Genomic DNA, 18,044 nt, shown 5'->3' with positions numbered 1-18,044 from the left:
GTTCAAAGCATCTAGATTCCTCGTGGTTTCTCATCTTCCTGGAGGTAAACTAATATGAGAGAAAATGTGTACCGCTTCTGTGTCATTGCACAAGAACACTGTAAGATCGTCAAAGAGATTTACTCACTAAACGCTGAGAAGTTTATTCAAGGTATGTTTCTGCCCTGCATGGAGATACACAGTGGTGAGGCTGTATGGAAAGAGCTGATGCAACACTGATTCCTTTACCTGCTTAAATGTGAGCATAGAAGTGGGGGAACCTCCTGGTCAAGGATGGAAGCAGCTTGGAATCTGCGGGTTAGGGGTTTAGGCCAGGGTAAATCTTTTAGCCAGTCTGTGCATTTCTTCACACTCTGGGGGGAAAAAAAAGGGAAAAAAAAAAAAAAAAAGAAATAAAAAAGATAATAACACTTCATATGGGTTTTTGTGGCAAAAAACAAACAGGCAAGCAAAGAACAAAACAACCGCAACAAAGTCAGAAGCTGAGAAATTCTGCATCTTCATAGAACAGAGGATGGGACAGTGCACACACTTAATGTTGAAGCAGACAGTGGTCTCATACACATTGAGGACAAACAGAAAGGGTTTCCATGTGTGCAAGCTTGGATAAAAATGTAAGCCATATTCCCACATTCCATGAGGTCAACAGAACAAGGATGCTCAGAACTTTGTGAAATCTCTTGGAAAGGTGTCCAGTGCACAGTGGCTCTACTGCTTATGGACAGTAAGCTCAGCTCCTCCCAAATTACTGTGTGTGCTGTAATTGCTGGTCCCAAGACAAGTTTTTGGAATCCTCTGCTTAAAGAGTCAGGGATGGGAATGGGGCAGTCACCTTCACAGGTAGCAAATGCAAGTTTTACAGATGATTTGATTATAAGCCTTGGAAAAGGAGCTTCAGTAATCCAAATGTGAAATGCAGAGCATCCAGGTAGTCAACGTGAAATTACAACATGAAATTCTCATTGTAAATAATCTTAAAATCCCAACAAAATAAACCTAAAGCTTTGGAGTTTTATGTTTGACAAAAAACTCTTGAAGCACGTCTTGTTCCTTCTGTACTGACTTTAGTTCAAAGGACAGTCATTGTGAAATCTGAGATACACGACTTTGTTTACAGAATGAGAAAATTCTGATAAACCACTTCCATGTCACCACACGCCTGCCCTTTGGGCTAATCGTGTTTCAGTACTGAACTTAATAACAACCTTCAAGGAATGGATTGGATCACCGTTGTGCCCTATTACTATTCTTTATCTCCTGACAGTAACAAACGGTACAAATACATCAAAGCCCTGTTCAAACTCCCCCCGCCCCAAAAGCATATAAATTTTTCCTCAGACCTTTTGCTGATAACTTTACCTGCTGCAGGGCCTGGTGTAAGATTCTGAGATATTTTACTCCATTTTGCTTATTTGTACCACGGCACACAGTCTGCCATCCTACATTATATAAACTCACACTTCATAGCAAAATAGCAACACCTGTTCTTTGTCTTTGCAGGCACAACACTGCCCCAGAATGTTTGCAATGACATTAATCCCAGCATGAATTTACAGAGGAAGAGGTAAGGAGGTTCAAAAGGAGAAGCAAATCTAGTCCTTCTTTCTGGTCATGATATGGGATTAGCCTGAAGACAAAAACCTGTCTGAGAAAGTGAACAGCTACCAGGACAACAACAAACTGAGTTACTTTTAGCCATGGTTTTCTTTACCAAATCCTGCTAACTCACAGTTCAAGCAAAGCAAGGTTTACATTAAGTGCAATGCATCAGTGTCAATAAATTGATGCTATGTTGAATTAAACCAACTGAAGATGAACTAAATTTCTTCATTTTTCTAGCAAGAATTTTTCACTGAATCAAACATTTATTATGGACTGTTAGTTATTCTCTAAAGTTCTTGATTCCTAACAAAAATAAAAAGGGCTTTCTGTGACACTCAGACCCAGATCTGTGTCTTCGGCAGAACACTCCTTCTGTCTAAAAGACTTGAACCAGATGTGGATTTTAAATAAGATTCTACCCCTCTTCGTCAGAACTAAGAGTAGTATCACAGAAACTATAACAGAATGATCAAACTGTTGTGGAGTGTATAGTTTTGTCATCATCTCCTTGAGTTGAACTAGAACAAGGAAATTATATATTATCGGGTCACATTGAAATGTTTGGGATTTGAAGACAAGTGACAATGTCACAACTGTTTCCCAGGAGTATATTTCACTTCATATCTACACATTTCAGAATTTCTTGTATATACTTTTGAATCAGCGGATACAAGCTGGATGTGAACAGTATGGTAATATCTGAACAGTTTTGTCTGCAGAACGTACCCAGTCATTCCATACAGTCCTTCAGTGCTTTGGTACCACTGAGCTTACAATATGAAATGAAACAAGAACACATTTGCAGGTAAACATCTAGGTAGGGAAGGTGGTTTGATTTAGAGTATAAGAAGTTCTCTAATAGTTCAGGTTACTAGCCATGCAGTTTTGAAAAGTGTGCTCTGAAAGTATGGAAATAGAATGCAATTCTTAGAAAAATCATGTGACCCAGATCGTCTGATTCTAAGTACAGAGTTCAATGTGCATTTTCTAAATGTTCATAAGTTCTTAATTGTCCATAGCAATTTTGACAATCCAACATCAGTAAGACAGAATAAGTTCCTTTTTTTCCTCTCAGACCCTCATTTTTCCCATCTGTAAAATATATTGATCTGTAAAAAATATGTTAAATAACAATAGTGGTCTAATCAAAGATGAACTTTTTGGTCAGGGAAAAAAAAGACGCATAGACATTTTGTCTGGGGAATGGTATCCCATCAAAAAGAGAAACAAGACATGCCTGTAAAGGAGGGAATTTGTTATTGGATGCATTTGAACTTAATTTCCAACGTTAGCAGCTTTTTCTCTGCATAAAACAGAAGCAGGAGTTAACCAAAGAAGTTCCAAGTTAAATTCTCAGTTTTCCATATCAATAAGAGAAATTCCTCCAAACCCACAAACTCAGCCTTTTCACTTTGTGCTGAAAGAGTGAAGCTGGTAGCCAAACCTCAGTATGCTACACATTCATCAGAGTAGCATCCGTTACATGGGTAATAAATTGCCTCCGGAGGAAGAATTTTCCAGCTCCAATGAGCTACCAATAGCAAAGTGCAGGTGTTCCAAAGAAGTCTTTGGTTTAGATGTGGTGAAAGGATTTTAAAGGTGATGAATCAGGACTATTACTTTAGAACAACTACCTAGTTTTTATTTCTAAATTACCCATTTGCACTGCACCTCCTCATCTCTATATACCCAGTCTGAAATACTCCTTATGTTTGCCAACATCACTAGCCACCCAGTGATTTCAGACAGTGTGTTCTGAGAGAGAAACAGAAAGCTCAGGAGTGCTTGCAGCTGCCTACGGCCAGAATGAGCTCCCAAAAGTAAATTTTCAGGGTATGGCAGTCATTTTGGATAACCATAAAATGAAATGCAAAACCGTTTCCCTCTTTTGGATATCTGAATTTACATACCCTGATATCCTCACTTTGATACCATAACATCACAGCAAAGCGAGGGAGCACAGATGAAGGATGTGCTGGCATCAGCAGGCAAGAACAGAAGATAGCCAAGACAAATAGGACACGCTAGAAAACAAAACACAAGGCCGAGACTCTTGGGAGAGCCCTTAGAGTGATGGCTGTCTGTGCTAATATGTAGGACTTTCAGATCATCATGCTTTTTGTCACTCATGATGCTGGATTAGGTTGCCATGGGAAGCTATCACACTTTTCCTGTGTACAGATCAGAAACTGCCATAGCCAGAGCCTGAAACTGAATGCAGGAGTTTACTTTGAACACCTCAATCACATTCTTTAACTTCTGTGAGGTTTCCTGCCATTAATAGATGCCACAGTGTTTGAAAATAAATTTTTGTGGCACCTTGTTGCTGAGTTGGCATTTCAAGACAGGTTATACTCTGAACTTTTCCTTCAGGAAAATGAATCTCTCTACATTTCTGCCACCTTAGATTCCACATGTCTTGTCAAATTACCTTCAAATTCACACGTTGGAACTGTCCAAGTCTCTAAGGTGTAATAATAGCTCAGTAAGAACAAAAATTTGCTCAGAAGACTGCCCTTTGAGTTCCCAGATCAGAAACAAAAACAGTTTAAATCAGCACTTTTAAAATGCACACAAATGCGTGTTTAGTTTTAAGAGAAAATAAGTTAATGCTACATGAAGCTTTTCAACTTGCAAGTTTGAAATGAACTTTTCCTCCTCTCCACCACATCTGCAGTTCACCACATGCAGACAGGCAATCTATGTTTTTGTTGAAACAGAAAAAATGCAGTAAAATAATATGAAAGCAGTCATAGCCACAAATGGCTTCTGTGGAGTCATTGAAATGTTTGAAAATAGCACTTCATGATGTTTTCTTCTAGGTAATTTTTGCTGTCTCCCACACAGAAGACTGCCAAAGACCCCACACTTACCAGGCAGTGCTCCTCAGAACACCAAACTGCTGTTTGATGCACCAGTGCCTCCCTGGATAATCATAGAATAGGTCAACATGTTTGTTGATGAACATTTCACAGATATATTTTGATTCTATTATTTCCTGGTTTACGCATCTTCCAAGACCTTGTATGACACTAAGCCACCAACTGCTGGAACTCAACTTCTACCTCTCCCAAGTGCATGTGGCCAGTATCAGCCAAGCAGATGATATTACACTGAAATCCATCCTATTTATTTGTTTGAAATCAAGAGTGGCTACATTGCACAGGACAGCCTTTACATCTAGGCTACCTCAGTATTTCCTTTCACACTATTTCTGTCTTGCCCCTTCAATGAAATAACCACTCTCAGCCTCAGATATAGGAGATATATTTCCATAAGCAGTAATTCCCCCTTGCTTCTCATTCTCCCAGCCTACCACAAGCACTGGTGTGAATTCTGGTATTAATTAAGGATATGAAGGCAGGAGATTTTGACCCTTCCAACATTTTAAGGTCTCCTCTCTGTGAAGAATAACATTATTTTTGTCATTAGCCCAAGTCCCAGATTTTCCTTTTTGTCGATAGAAATTAATTTCGCCCTGTTACTGCTGCACACAGAACCACATAATCCCTGTTCTTATAGAGTTGTGCCATGCTTCTCTTTCAGCTTGCCTTCAGCCTGTCCCTGCTCCCCTGAGTACTCCACCAGACGCTGACTCTAGGAAGAAACAGAAGTCAGTCATTTGGAAATGACACTGTGCTTGTGTCTGTAAAAACCTCCATCCAAAAGCACCTTTTAAAAGCGAAACTTCTGGAAGAATGCAAAAAGTCAGAACATTTGCTTAGGATACTACAAGGGATGGCTGCTCTTTCAAGGAGGGTGTTTACAAGTAAAATAGAAAGAAGACACCTTCACTTCAACAGCACGTTAATCTCCCTTTTTCACAGACATTTCTCCACATCCATCCCAACCAGAAAACCTACCCAGATCCTTCAGGTTTATGGTCCAGGTCCAGCCCCAGTAGTTGTGAAGTAGTTAATAAGAAATTTTTTACTACTAATAAATTAGTACTTTTTTGAATAAATGCATTTGGACATTGCAATAATGCCATCAGACAACAAAATGCTGGCTTTATTGTTTTATTTTGTTTCCTAGGATAGTATCTGCATTTTATTTTAGTGCTTACTAAGTGCTGGCTTGTCATCCCTTTGAGACTTAAAGCTCAGATTCATAGTTAATGAAGCATGGGCAATAAAGCTCCTATTCATAGCTAGTAGAGCAAGGGCAAAAACAAGGCAAAAATCCCAGTTTTTTACAGGTTGCTAGGAAATAACAGCAAAAAAACTCTGTGAATTCAGAACTCTTTAAAATTACTATGACCATCTGCTATGATATACTAAAGTATCAGCATGCCCTAGTTGTACATTTTTCCCTCAAATATTGTCTAAAATAGATCAAGCAATTACAGGTGAGACAAAATTTCCATTAGGCAACTTATTTAATGGGTTTATTTTATGTGCCATACTCAAGAGAGATCAAGATAGCTGCCAACATTGTACTGTGACTAAATTATATATTAAAGCACTGTTGTGATAACTGAAGGAGACTCCATTCTCTTTGTGAAAAAATCCTCCAGGAGAAAATATTCTGTTCATTAAAAGATAAATAGGCATCGTGATTGAATATTCTTCAGCTTCAGAAAATCACACTTAGTAGCACTGTTGTCTGAACGGGGCTTTACAGACTTTGTATTTACTCCATTCTCCTTTGCAGCGCCCTACACGGCACTCCTGTGAGCTCCTCTGCTTTGAAGTGCTAGAGTGTGTGGGTCTGTTGAAAACTGAGGGGCAGAGCTGCGGACTACAAGAGATATGTAACTATGCTGAATGACTAAATTACTGGTTAGAACTCAATGAATGAACTACTTTATTGAATGCCAGCTAGTAGAGATTGTAGAACCACTTTATCAGCAGTGCAGACAGCCCTTTACCCATTACTCAAAGTACAAACTTCCAACTTGACCTTTCTTCCCAAAGGGAGTATTTCTTACTGTCTCCCAGTAGGATCTTTTTAACCACTCCCTTACTAGTACTGCTTACTAGAAAACTCTTCCAGTTCCTCCTGTATCCTGCCCACCTACCAAAGAAAAAAAAAAAGCTTCTGTCACTAGGATGCATCTGTAATTACCTTATGTCATTATGCTGTGCTCAGACATCTGGCAGCAAGACAGCTGGTTGGGCCCCTAGCATTGGATGAAGACAGGCTAGGGGTCCTTTTTTTTCCTGCATATGCATCTTTTGGGTACATGGATGTGCCCACATGAACTGGAGGTAGGAGTCTCTGCACTGAATAATTTATAAAAACTCCTTATCGTAAGTTTTTGGCCTTATTAACATGAAGTTACAATCTTTTCATTGTAGTTTTTGGATGAACTTGATACACGTGGAGAAATACTGTCCCTCACATATGCACATGGGAGGCAGACTTTACTCTTCCTTAATTTTATCCTGGGCTTTGCTACTCTTCACTTGCATTACACAGCATATTTTGCTTGCACTAGCAAGATATATGTATACCATGTGCAATGTTCCGAACTCTAAGTGAATAAAAGCTAAAATCTGTTATTACCACAGGCCATCTGCTCAGGTAGTAATACTTAGTGCCCTACAAATCTGTCTGTGATTACTCTCTGACCAAGTAATGACACTTCCCTTTAATGTCAGGTTTTGACTTGTCTCCAGAGAGTAAAGGACATAATAGTTTTGAACCAGTTAGCACACTGAATTGCTTTTAAAGACCAAATTGAAACAGTGACTGACACACTGATTTATGGCTCTTAGGAGTTATAATATCGTTACATTTTCAATTCTTGGCCAAGTTCTAACCCAGCACTCCAGCTGCAGAGTTACACTGTTTTATTTTTCTGTCCCTAAGTTGCAGGATTCACTTAACAAGGAAATGCTTTGGTGCATGTTATGGTCTCTGTCATCAATGACAAACTCTTATCTGTACTTTCATTTCCTATAAAGGGGAACAAGTAGTTTGTGTTTTGCCAGAAGAGCGATGCTATCAATATTCTTGCAAAATCTACAAGCAGCCCATTCATCCATATGTTCACCAAACGTTCTTCAGCTCTATCTGGGCATCCTAGATCTGTATAAAAGCCATCTGGAACCATGTGCTGCCAACTTCTGATCTGAAGTACAGTAGCAAATTTCTGAGATCATACTCTTTAAAATGACTAAATTTGGAAACATCATAAAAGTGCACTGCAACAGAGGAGCCTTTTGGATGTTTCATATCCTCAAAGCATACTCCAGAGATTTCTTTTAGTCTTTTTTTAAGAAGTATAAAAATAGTAAACAGCTTGATCTGCATCAATTCAGATGCAATTTCAGATGCAAATCAGAATAAATTCTGGGGGCAATTTATCTATCATTTGTATTTTATCTAAATGTCTTTATTCCTTCTTTATCAATTGGATTTTAGAAGAAAATTAATGGCGTTTGTCATTTGAAGCTTTTGCCTCCTGCACTTGTCATTCAGTCTTGCTTGGTCTGTTTGTCCACTGACATTTCCTGTGTGAAAGCATTGTCCACAGGTTTTGCCATTTCTGTCAGAGCTGGACTCACTGACTGGGAGATATCTTGCGTTTTTGTAAGGTCAGAAATAATATCTCTCAAAAACATTTACAAAACTCACAAGTCTATAGATGTCTTGCTGGAATCCCTGGGCAGAGCCAGCTACTGAGTTTCTCTGTCTTTAGCAGACAATACTGCCATTGCAGCAATAGCATAGGCAAATATTGATGCTAAATGAGATTTTATCTCAGTTGTGTTTTCATGAGTCTAAGCTGACAACTTTGAACAGCATTTCAGACGTTGGAGCTGTTAAATTAGATATTCAAAACAATTCAATGTTCAATTTTTAACTTCCTGCTGATGTTGCAAGTATAATACTTATTAGAGAGATTTTGAGAAAAGGAGGTTGTGAGGTACAGAATACTTATCAGAGGATTTTCATTGGGCCAGATGACTTAGAGGTCAACATCCCTGCTAAGAAGTATCACAGAATGCCAGAATCACAGAATCATTAAGTTTGGAAAAGACCTCTAATATCATCAGGTCCAACTGTTTGCCCATCCCTACCAAGACCACTAACCATGTCCCTCAGTGCCACACCCACATGGTTCTTGAACACCTCCACGAACTACCTCTCTGCTCTTTCTGAGAATATTTTATTCCTAATATTCAACTCAGTCCTCCCCTAGCACAACTTGTGGCTGTCTGTACTGCTTCACTGATCTGTTTTAAATCATTGAAGAGAGAGTTTTAACAAACAAATAGGAAAAAAAATAGGCTGAATGAGTATTTACTCCAATGTGTCATCAGCACATCCTATTGTACCATTTTTCTCTGTTATTATTTCATGCTCAGAAACAACAGCAACGTTCATTCATTCGTGACTATCTGGAATGCCTTTTATCAGCTTTTATCAGTGAAAATAATACTGAAATGTACACTGAAAATTGAGCACTGTCCAGGTTACTGATATATTTTAGGGTTAACTCAGTGGTTGTGTTTCATTTGGGGCTCACTCTGTTGTCAAAAAAGGCATCAAGGAGAGGGAAAGGTTCACTCATTGCAAAAAATCAATGAATACTTTTGATGCCAGTGATTTACAGTAGCTACATAAATGCTCCAAACCTTGTTTTCATTTTTGCTTTCAAGTAACCATTTCTGGAGACGGTAAAGACTGACAATAATCCCAGTACTGTATCTGTCCCACTGGATTACATAGCCCTGCTCCAATCAGAGGGGTCAGAGTTCATTTTATTTATCTAAAGATTTCTTGGGAAAACAAACAAACAAACAAACAAAACCAACACAGTCATCCTTCCCTCTTAATCAGTTTTATATTTAAATAGGAGTATTGAAAGATCTGGTAATAACAGTCAAAGTTTGTTCAAGAATGCCATTATTAAAAAGCAGGTCTCAGGTAACACACATCAATCCAGTCTCAGATTCCAAAGGCCCCTTTCCAGGTTAATATCTTTATACATCTCCTGTACAGTTTTCCCTGCCCAGGTGCTCTCATCACCTCAACAGTTATGTTTTGCTCTTATTTGTCTTTTTGTACCTTATCTCCATGACACTTTTGTCAGGGGTCATTATTCCCATTAAGTCAACTGTGTTGCTTATAGGTAAGCTGATTTTTGCTTCGTTTCATCTAAGCACCAATTCAGCCAGACTAGTCTTTAGGTTTATTATGTGTGGACGGTGTCTTAGAGGATTTTACTTCGTTCCTTTGATCTTGAAAGCTACTCAAGATGATGTAATGCCCAGGTGGTGACAAGGGAAGTGCCAGTAGATGGTGCTGAAGAACACACGGCAAGTTCCTGGACTCTGGTCATTCATTGCAAGTGGTTGCTGACGTTCAGAACACGTTCAAGAAAATAAAAAGGAAAGGAAAGGGAAAAGAGAAAGAAAAAGTGAAAGAAAGAGGAAAAGAAAAAGGAAAAGTAAAAGAAAGAGGAAAAGAAAAAAAGAAAAGGAAAAGAGAAAGAGAAAGAAAGAGAGAAAGAGAAAGAAAAGGAGAAAGAAAAAGAGAGAAAAAGAAAGAGGAAAAGAAAAAGGAGAAGGAAAAGGAAAAGAGAAAGAAAAAGAAAGAAAGAAAAAAGAAAGAAAAAAGAAAGAAAAAGAGAAAGAGAAGAAAAAGAAAGAGAAAGAAGAGGAGAAAGAAAAAGAGAGAAAAAGAAAGAGGAAAAGAAAAAGGAGAAGGAAAAGGAAAAGAGAAAGAAAAAGAAAGAAAAAAAGAAAGAAAAAGAGAAAGAAGAGAAAGGAAAAGAAAAAGAGAAGGTAAAAGAAAAAGAGAAAGGAAAAGAGAAAGAGAAAGAAAAAAAGAAAGAAAAAGAAAAAGAAGGAGAAAAACAAAAGAAAAAGAAAAAGAAAACTATCTGTATCTTTATTAGCTTTCTAGTTAAAGCGGATTAAAGTCATTTTCTTGTAATACTGAGCAAGGAACTCTTGGGGAAAGTGTTTCAGCTTTGACAACAAAGACATGCTATTCTCTCTATTGTAGACCTTATGTCAGAAACTTCTCCAAGCTCTTGTTCTAAAAAGCCCACATTTTCATATTCAATTATGTTCTCTACTCAAACACTGCTATTTCCTTTTTCATTTCTTTATTCCTCAGTCCATGCTAACTATGCAGCCACTCTGCACAAAATCATTTTAAGACATTCATTTCTGCAAGGCAGTCAGGAAATACAGTTCCATGTTGGTCACATATTCTCCCCTTTGGAATATTACAAAGGAACAAGGCAATATTTTACTTCAGAACAAGCAAGCAATAATAATTTCCTTCCTCTCCCCCTGAAAGACCTTCCCACTACTAGATGTGACCTCCCATTTTTGTCTGACATCCATTTTGTGACCTGGTCAAATCTAGGAACAGTCAGTCTGTAAGTCTTCATCTCTTACGAGTTGAAAGAGACCTTCAGGTTCCCTTCCAAAGAACAGGGAACATCAGTCTTCTCCATCCAAAGCCTAGAAGATTTGAGGTAGGGGGATAGATTTTAGGTTGAAGCGAGTGGGTGGGGAAGGAGCACATTCGAAATAACATAGATTTGAGGTGGTGACAAGCATAAATACGGTGAATTTGTTTTGAGGCTGATTAAATTAGTGACTCCTTCCTTGTCTTTTATTGTACTGAATTTCACAAACAAGATTCAGGAGACCAATCTGTCTGCCTTTGTCTTCTTTTGTCCTCATAACTTGCAGCTTACAATCTTTCTTAAGTGATGGGTGCCAGAAGTGCTGCCAATAAAATGCTCAGTTCCATGAGATCTTCCTGTTATCATTTAGGATATGGTCTCATTTGGCATATTGAGATGTTAATTTCAGAAAATTCTTCTGTGCCTTCCTGTCAGAGCCAGCCAGGGAGATGGCATAGGGGAAATCACATCATTACTTCAAGAAGAGCTTATCCACTGGTTCAATAGCACAAGGCATTACCTTGGTTTATGACATAATACAGCTGAAACCAAGGCACACACTTATTCCTTTCTGCTCCAGGGGTGACAATATCAGGCAGATCCCCTTTGAAACTTTTTTGTAATTTAAAAATCTCTAAAAAATGACAGTTTCTAAGCAGTTTCTCAAATTGCCTTCAATTCAAAAGACATGTTAATCTCTACAAGTGAGGATTAAGATGACAGAGCAACATCCTCTTCTGAATAAGAAAGAATTAAATAGCTTCTGCCTGCACACAGAGCTGCGTATGGCTGCTTTTCTGCTCCTCCACATGCTCTGAGCACACTGTGAAATGTGGAGAGGTCTTACTCAAGCTTCAGAGATGCATTTGCACTGCTGCATTAGAGGACTTCTGGATGCCAGGGCAGTGAGGGTATTAAATGTAGAGACACGCAGCACTCAGCCTTCAGATCTTGAGGTAACTCTGAAGTGACTGGAGATGGCACATTTCCCATCCCAACAGTCTGTTGCTCTCTTGGAAAGGCTCCACTAATGCTTGACAGTGGTTTGGCTGTACCACCCTGATCTAGTAACCCTTCTGTGTAATTCTGCATCTGCCATGCATATGCCATATTCATAATGTTACCTGCCATTCTATAGTCAAAAGGAGAGCTGAGGAGCCAAAAAGGCTAACAGCCTTCCACATTCCACATTTTGCAACTGATAAAATGTCTAGGACTTAAATATTTAATTCTTTCTTTAAATTGAGGAAATTTTTCTTTCAACTTTTGTCTAAGGAAAGTCACTCAACTTTGTCAGAAATAGTCTTCTATATGTATGCAAGTTCTTGTTTCTGCCACAGTTGGTAAGAAAATTTTGCAGTGCCATAAAACCTGGACTAGGCCTTAAGCTAAGACCATTAGTAAAGCACAAAGATGCACTATATTCTGCCAGGTAAAAACACCGGAAAAGCTAGAAGCCAATATGGAAACACTTAATGAATTTTTCAGTACAGGCGCCAGCTACTGTATTTCATCAAAAGGGAGGATGATCTGAAACTAAACAACACATAGGTTTTGTAAAATGTGTGTATCATAATTTGCAATGAAAATAATTGAGATTTGGGGCACTGTGGTCACCAACACTTTTCTTTAAAAATGAAATGATTGTCATTTTTAGTGGCTCAGAAATAAATTTCTGGAGAAATCTCATCATGTTACTTTTCTTAAATTTATACACACATGCTCTGATTATCTTATTTTATAATTTATGTTACAAATCAGGTAAAAACACAAGGAAGTTGGTATTATTTCAGAGCAAAAGCTTTATTTGTTTGTTGTTTGTTTTTTTTTTTAGTTCCTAGAATGAACTTTAGGTAGAAAGATCTACTGAGATCTTTGTCAGTAACAGGAGATACATAGAAATTGAGCCAATCCTGTAACTGAGACATACAATTGTAACCTGAGTCATTATAAACTGTACTGGATTGCCTGTGTTGTCATCAAAGAGATGCAGTTTAGGATAGCAGAGCTAAGAGATAGGTAGGAATTCCGTGGTTAGATCCCTCAGTAATCAGTCAGAAGTGATAAGAATATACTAACAAATCAAACCAACTGCAGCTCACATCATCTTTCCACTGGAAGTGATCAAACAATGCAGCGCAATGGCTATTGGAGTTTCAGAGTGAGGTATGTCTGGCTCTTAAGAGTATTAAGGACACAGCTTTAGAACTTGATCTCCAAATTCCAGTTATACTTATGCATATAAACCCACAAACACACCTTATAAAATGTTTGTGCAAGTGGTCATATATCTCCATGCGTCTTCCCTACAGTATGTGGAATGAGCTGGCTTGAGTCATACTGCTGAGTGGTCTAATATTACATGAAAAAATAATCCATTACCTATCTTACTGAAGGTAAGTATCACTAAAATGGAGAATATTCTTTGCATGGATTCAGTGATATCCTCCCTGTTAGAATACAGGCTGAGTGAACTTCTTAGTTTTAAAATGATCTTCACTTATGTCTCAGATCGGCATTGGGCTCAAAATGAGACTCCTGAAGATGGTTTCAGTCCCTCTTTATTTCTCTCAGCAAGTTTATGATACCTTTTGCTCTTTGGGAAAAATCACTCCTGAAAACACTATGAAAGGCAAAAGTTATGATTTCAGGTTAACATGTGTCAAACTGATTTGTCTACAAAAACGAAGTAAGTATATTCAATAAAGGAAGAGGATTTCCAGGTAACAAACTGTCATGATAACTCCATGACTTATAGTGTTATGCAATCTCAAGGGCACTAATGTACTGCAGGATAAAATTCTACCCTTCACAAGTCTCAGGAAATGCATATTTATGTGCTTCATCGTCTCTGTCTGATTTAGTGCTGACGTTGTAAAGTGCTCTGTAATCTACATCCAGGCTCCAACTGTACTTTAGGAGTACCAGCAAGGAAATTAGCATTAATTAAATAGAGGAAAGATGAAAGACTCTAGGAAGCATTTAGGACCCAGTAATCGTGTTTTCTGAAGAAGGAGACTGAGTGTGGTCAAATAAAGCTGCTGAGTGATTAGGTCAGAGGTTCCTGCCTCACAATCCCTGGCCAAATTCAGTGAAAAAATGCTGAGCAGCCAAAGCTGAGAGGGGAGGGCAGCTCTGCACTAGCTATTGCCATCAGAATGTGTTCCCCTTTCCTTCCCTGTCTGTCTTTACCATATAACCACGGGCTGTGAATCAGAGGTACCACTCCAGCTCAGCTTGATGTTCCTAGGAGAAATGCTTCAGTTATGGTTAAACGGCCAGATGTCCAAAACTTGGAAACTAAACAGAAAAAGGGCTGCAATAATTGCTCATACAGGGGGTGTGTTGTAATGGTTTGAACTACAGAACTTCTGTGTTCAGTCCAGCCACAGCCATGGGGCTGTGTGAACAAACCAGATGGCAGTTCCTCAGATCTGGGCCTGTGCTAAGAGCAGGAATAGTCACACAGATGAATGAAGGTTTTGCTCAGCATCTTATGCTGTAGATTGTGCCTGAAGTATACAAGCTCTCCTATCAGCATAGAAATAACCAGCAGGCTGAATGCATCCTGTGCAAAGGACTCAAGCTTAAATGAGGATAAAGGGAAGGCAGTAGCCCAGAGGCAATTTTCAGAGAAGAAGAAAGGGAAAAAGAAAATGCTACTTACAGATATTGAGATGGCTTGTGTGAAGTCTGTCCTGTCCTCTGTTACTGATCTGAGCTGGAGATTCTACCCACCAAATAGAAGAGGTAAGTGGTAAGAGCTTAGCATTCAAGGCTGTGCTTTGGCATTGTTTTCCAAAGTGTCCCACATTGTCTGTGAAGCTGCTGTGCCTGTGCCTGAGAAAGGCAGAGGTAAGACTGTGCTGTAGAGACTAAGTGGGTCCTGGTTTCATGTCTTCTGTTTTCCAGGGGCTTTTGGAACAATGCAGCGCGATCCATCTGCTTTACCAAGCTGCATGACGGCACTATAACCTGAGATTCATGACCAAAAACCCAGATTATTCATGGAATCACTTCCAATTGTCTGTAAGCACAGACTGAGCATAAAATGAACTTCAGCAATTCTGTTTAGGAAGAAATTTATCTTCTTTTGGTGGAAGCAATCATGTAAATTATAAGTATGTGAAAATCCAGACTGCAGGCTTTAGGATCAGGCAGATCAAGTTCAATCAGTAACTGACTAATTTTAAAATATCCTTTGTAATGAAGGCTGGCTAAATTTTAATTTGCATCTACTCAGTTATGTACATTTACCAAATTACTAACTGCCAACTCGAAGACAATGTGTTGAAGAATTTGAGGCCTGAACTTCATCGCTGAATCAGAATCTGCTATGAGGTAAATCTCTCCCACTCAAATTTCTCCATCCATACAAGGGAAGTCATTACAATGTCAGAGAGGTGTGATCAGGATAAATTAGTTGATAACCAGTAGATAATAACCTAATGATTAATTAACAGCAAAGCATGCTTTTAATGAAAAAATGTTAAGTATGCAGCCTTCAATTCCCAACACTTGGTTTAACAAAATAATTTTATTGTAATATTTCAGTAAACTTTTCATTTTGTTTTTATATTGTATTATGACAAAATTAGAAGAGCCCTTTAGTGGACAGAAAATCTGTCGGACAGACTGTTTTATACTTCAATGTTTTACTGAGCATATCTTGTGCAACGTATTGATGTTCAAGGCTGCATGTAGTTTGACAAAGACATTTATCCAGCACAAATTAACATCAACTTTTGCTGGAGAAAGCAGTCTTGCCTTGGCCTGAGCTCTTCTTTCCCTTGCTCACATTGTCTCTTACTTGGGCAGCCATAGGGTGAGCTAGAGAACAGGCCTGCCTAAGAAACAATTACTCTGGCATGTGGGAAAGCAGTGAAGACATGAATGTAGGGTGGGCATAGTAGGAAAAACAGCAGCAACACCTTAAAACATTTATCCAAGTAGAGCTGAAAAGATCTGGATCAAATTAGGAAAGTAGCAGAGCTGCAGTTACCACGGGGCTCTTTGAAAACCATTTTAACCTGCTGAGAGCCATCATTAGACAGCTCCAGTTACAAGATATGTTATACTTAATATCAGAATCACCTTCACTTAACTGGTAAATACAGAGTAAACATGTATTCTGCCAGAGATACAGTATCTGAGTTGGGAGTTTTGCAAGGATCAGGTGTTCTCCAGTCAGGAGTTCTGATTTCAGTACACGAAAGATCCTAACAGTACTCAGTGCAAGGAATAAACAAATCTTATGTTACTGCTGTTTAAAGGCCCTTGGTGTATATTGATATATATATATAAATATATGTATGTATATGCATATGTGCACATGTACATATATGTGTGTGTGCAAAAAAAAAAAAAAAAGTTAAAATAGTTTTTAAAATATAAGTCTAGGGCCAAGCTTAAGGAAAGAATGGTTGCAAGGAATTTCTGAAAATGAACATAAAAGTTACTTAATTCCACAAATCTGTATCTCCACAGGGGAAAGAAGGGAGTGTAAGGAGGGTTTGAATGACTCGCTTAGTTGCTGCCAACTTAATGCAAGTCGTAGTTCAGCGTGGAAATCCTTGTGCTGGTTCCAGCCAGCCTGGAAAATCCTGAATTTTCAGTGGGGGAGAGAAGGATGGGACAAAACTCATTTCTGCTGCTGTTATTAGTGAAACTTGCACTGATTTTGATTTATCAGAAGAAGGATGTAGCCAGTTGTTTAAGCACATGTTTGTTTATAGTTCATCAAAACATGCCTGAAACATGCAGACTACACCAGAGCAAATCTGCTTCAGCTACAGAATCTACGGCGAAGTCATAGGCTGGGCAATGGTTTTCACATCTACTTTTGAGTTACTTTTCAAAAAAGTAACATTTTTCAAAGCTGTTTACCATGTTTATATGTAACATAAAAGCATTGCAAATGCCTGTGTTTCTGGATTATACACAGTATGAAACATCCTAGACTGGACCTCTGCTCAACTCCACGCTAAGTGCAGTTTATTCTTCATTTGAGATGCAGTGAAATGGAAATAGAAGAAATACATTTTGCTTTTTAATCCTTCTTTTCATTCAACCATTCATTCAGATTTCTTCCGTGTATTTAAAGTACGTGTGAAAATCTCGAATCTATATCTAAAATGGCAAACTTCTTTTTGAAGCCTAGACACTGATTTTGTAACCGTTTCTCAAGCCCTTTGTAGACTGGCTGCTAGATCTTTCCCTCTACATCACTTCCAACATCATTTTATGTAGTTGTCAGCATAGAAATCATGAACACTTTAAATGATGTTACAACTAAAACAGAGCTGTCAACATAGCCTATCGCTGCAATGATATTTACTATGTTTCATAGAATAACTTAGTTCCTGTTCTGCAAAAAGCATGAACACGTGAAGCTAATAAATAAATTATGAAGACCCTCACAAAAAAAAGTGAAACACACACCCAAAGTAATACGAGTGAACTTTTACTTAATTTCTAATACTGTCATTTCTGGGGTGACCTGAAGGCTTGATTCCTCTTTTGCAAAATGCTGAGTCTGGCAAGGCTAAATGAAGAAATACAGTACCTGGCTTACAGCGTTAAGTATTTATAGTAATGTGCTTATTGTATAAACAGATATTGGCATATTTATAAGAAAAACTGCACTGATAAATTTAATGCACATTTCAAATGATTCTTACTTTAATGTATCTTTTTTATTTGGGTAAAAGTGCATGGAAACTGATTATGTCACAGAGATCCGCTGAGTTTCCTGGGACACAGAGTTTTTTTAAGGCAAGTGAAATATAACATCACAGGCTGTTTTTAGAGCTAGATACGACATACATAGACTAGGTAGAAGGTCACACCAAATGTTTATAGCATCAAGGAATAAGAAAAAGCATCAACATTCTTATTAGTTAAAATCTCATGATTTGGGGAGAAAATGTCTTATTTTTTTTTTTGGGATGTCTGAACTTTGCAACTGCACAAAATAAACTGCATAACAAAACCAGCTCCTGGTAGGATTGTAGTTGGTATAATCTGTCTGTTACTCTGACTGCTTGTACAGATCCCAAAGTAGCTT

At 38.3% G+C, this 18,044-nt stretch overlaps 1 long non-coding RNA gene across 1 annotated transcript in view; it reads right to left on the bottom strand.

The window, feature by feature from the left end:
* Window positions 1-18,044, bottom strand: part of LOC107311324 — a 78,638-nt gene that overhangs the window by 10,769 nt on the left and 49,825 nt on the right. Inside the window, exon 2 of the long non-coding RNA XR_001553994.2 lies at window positions 229-353. This is a non-coding gene — a long non-coding RNA (uncharacterized LOC107311324). The remainder of the gene's footprint in view (window positions 1-228; window positions 354-18,044) is intronic.

This window comes from Coturnix japonica, chromosome 3 (genome assembly GCF_001577835.2).
Source record: "Coturnix japonica isolate 7356 chromosome 3, Coturnix japonica 2.1, whole genome shotgun sequence".
In the NCBI taxonomy this organism is placed as follows: domain Eukaryota; kingdom Metazoa; phylum Chordata; class Aves; order Galliformes; family Phasianidae; genus Coturnix; species Coturnix japonica.
The sequence above is the reverse complement of the archived record's forward strand: the minus strand, read 5'-3'. Positions and strand labels throughout refer to the sequence as shown.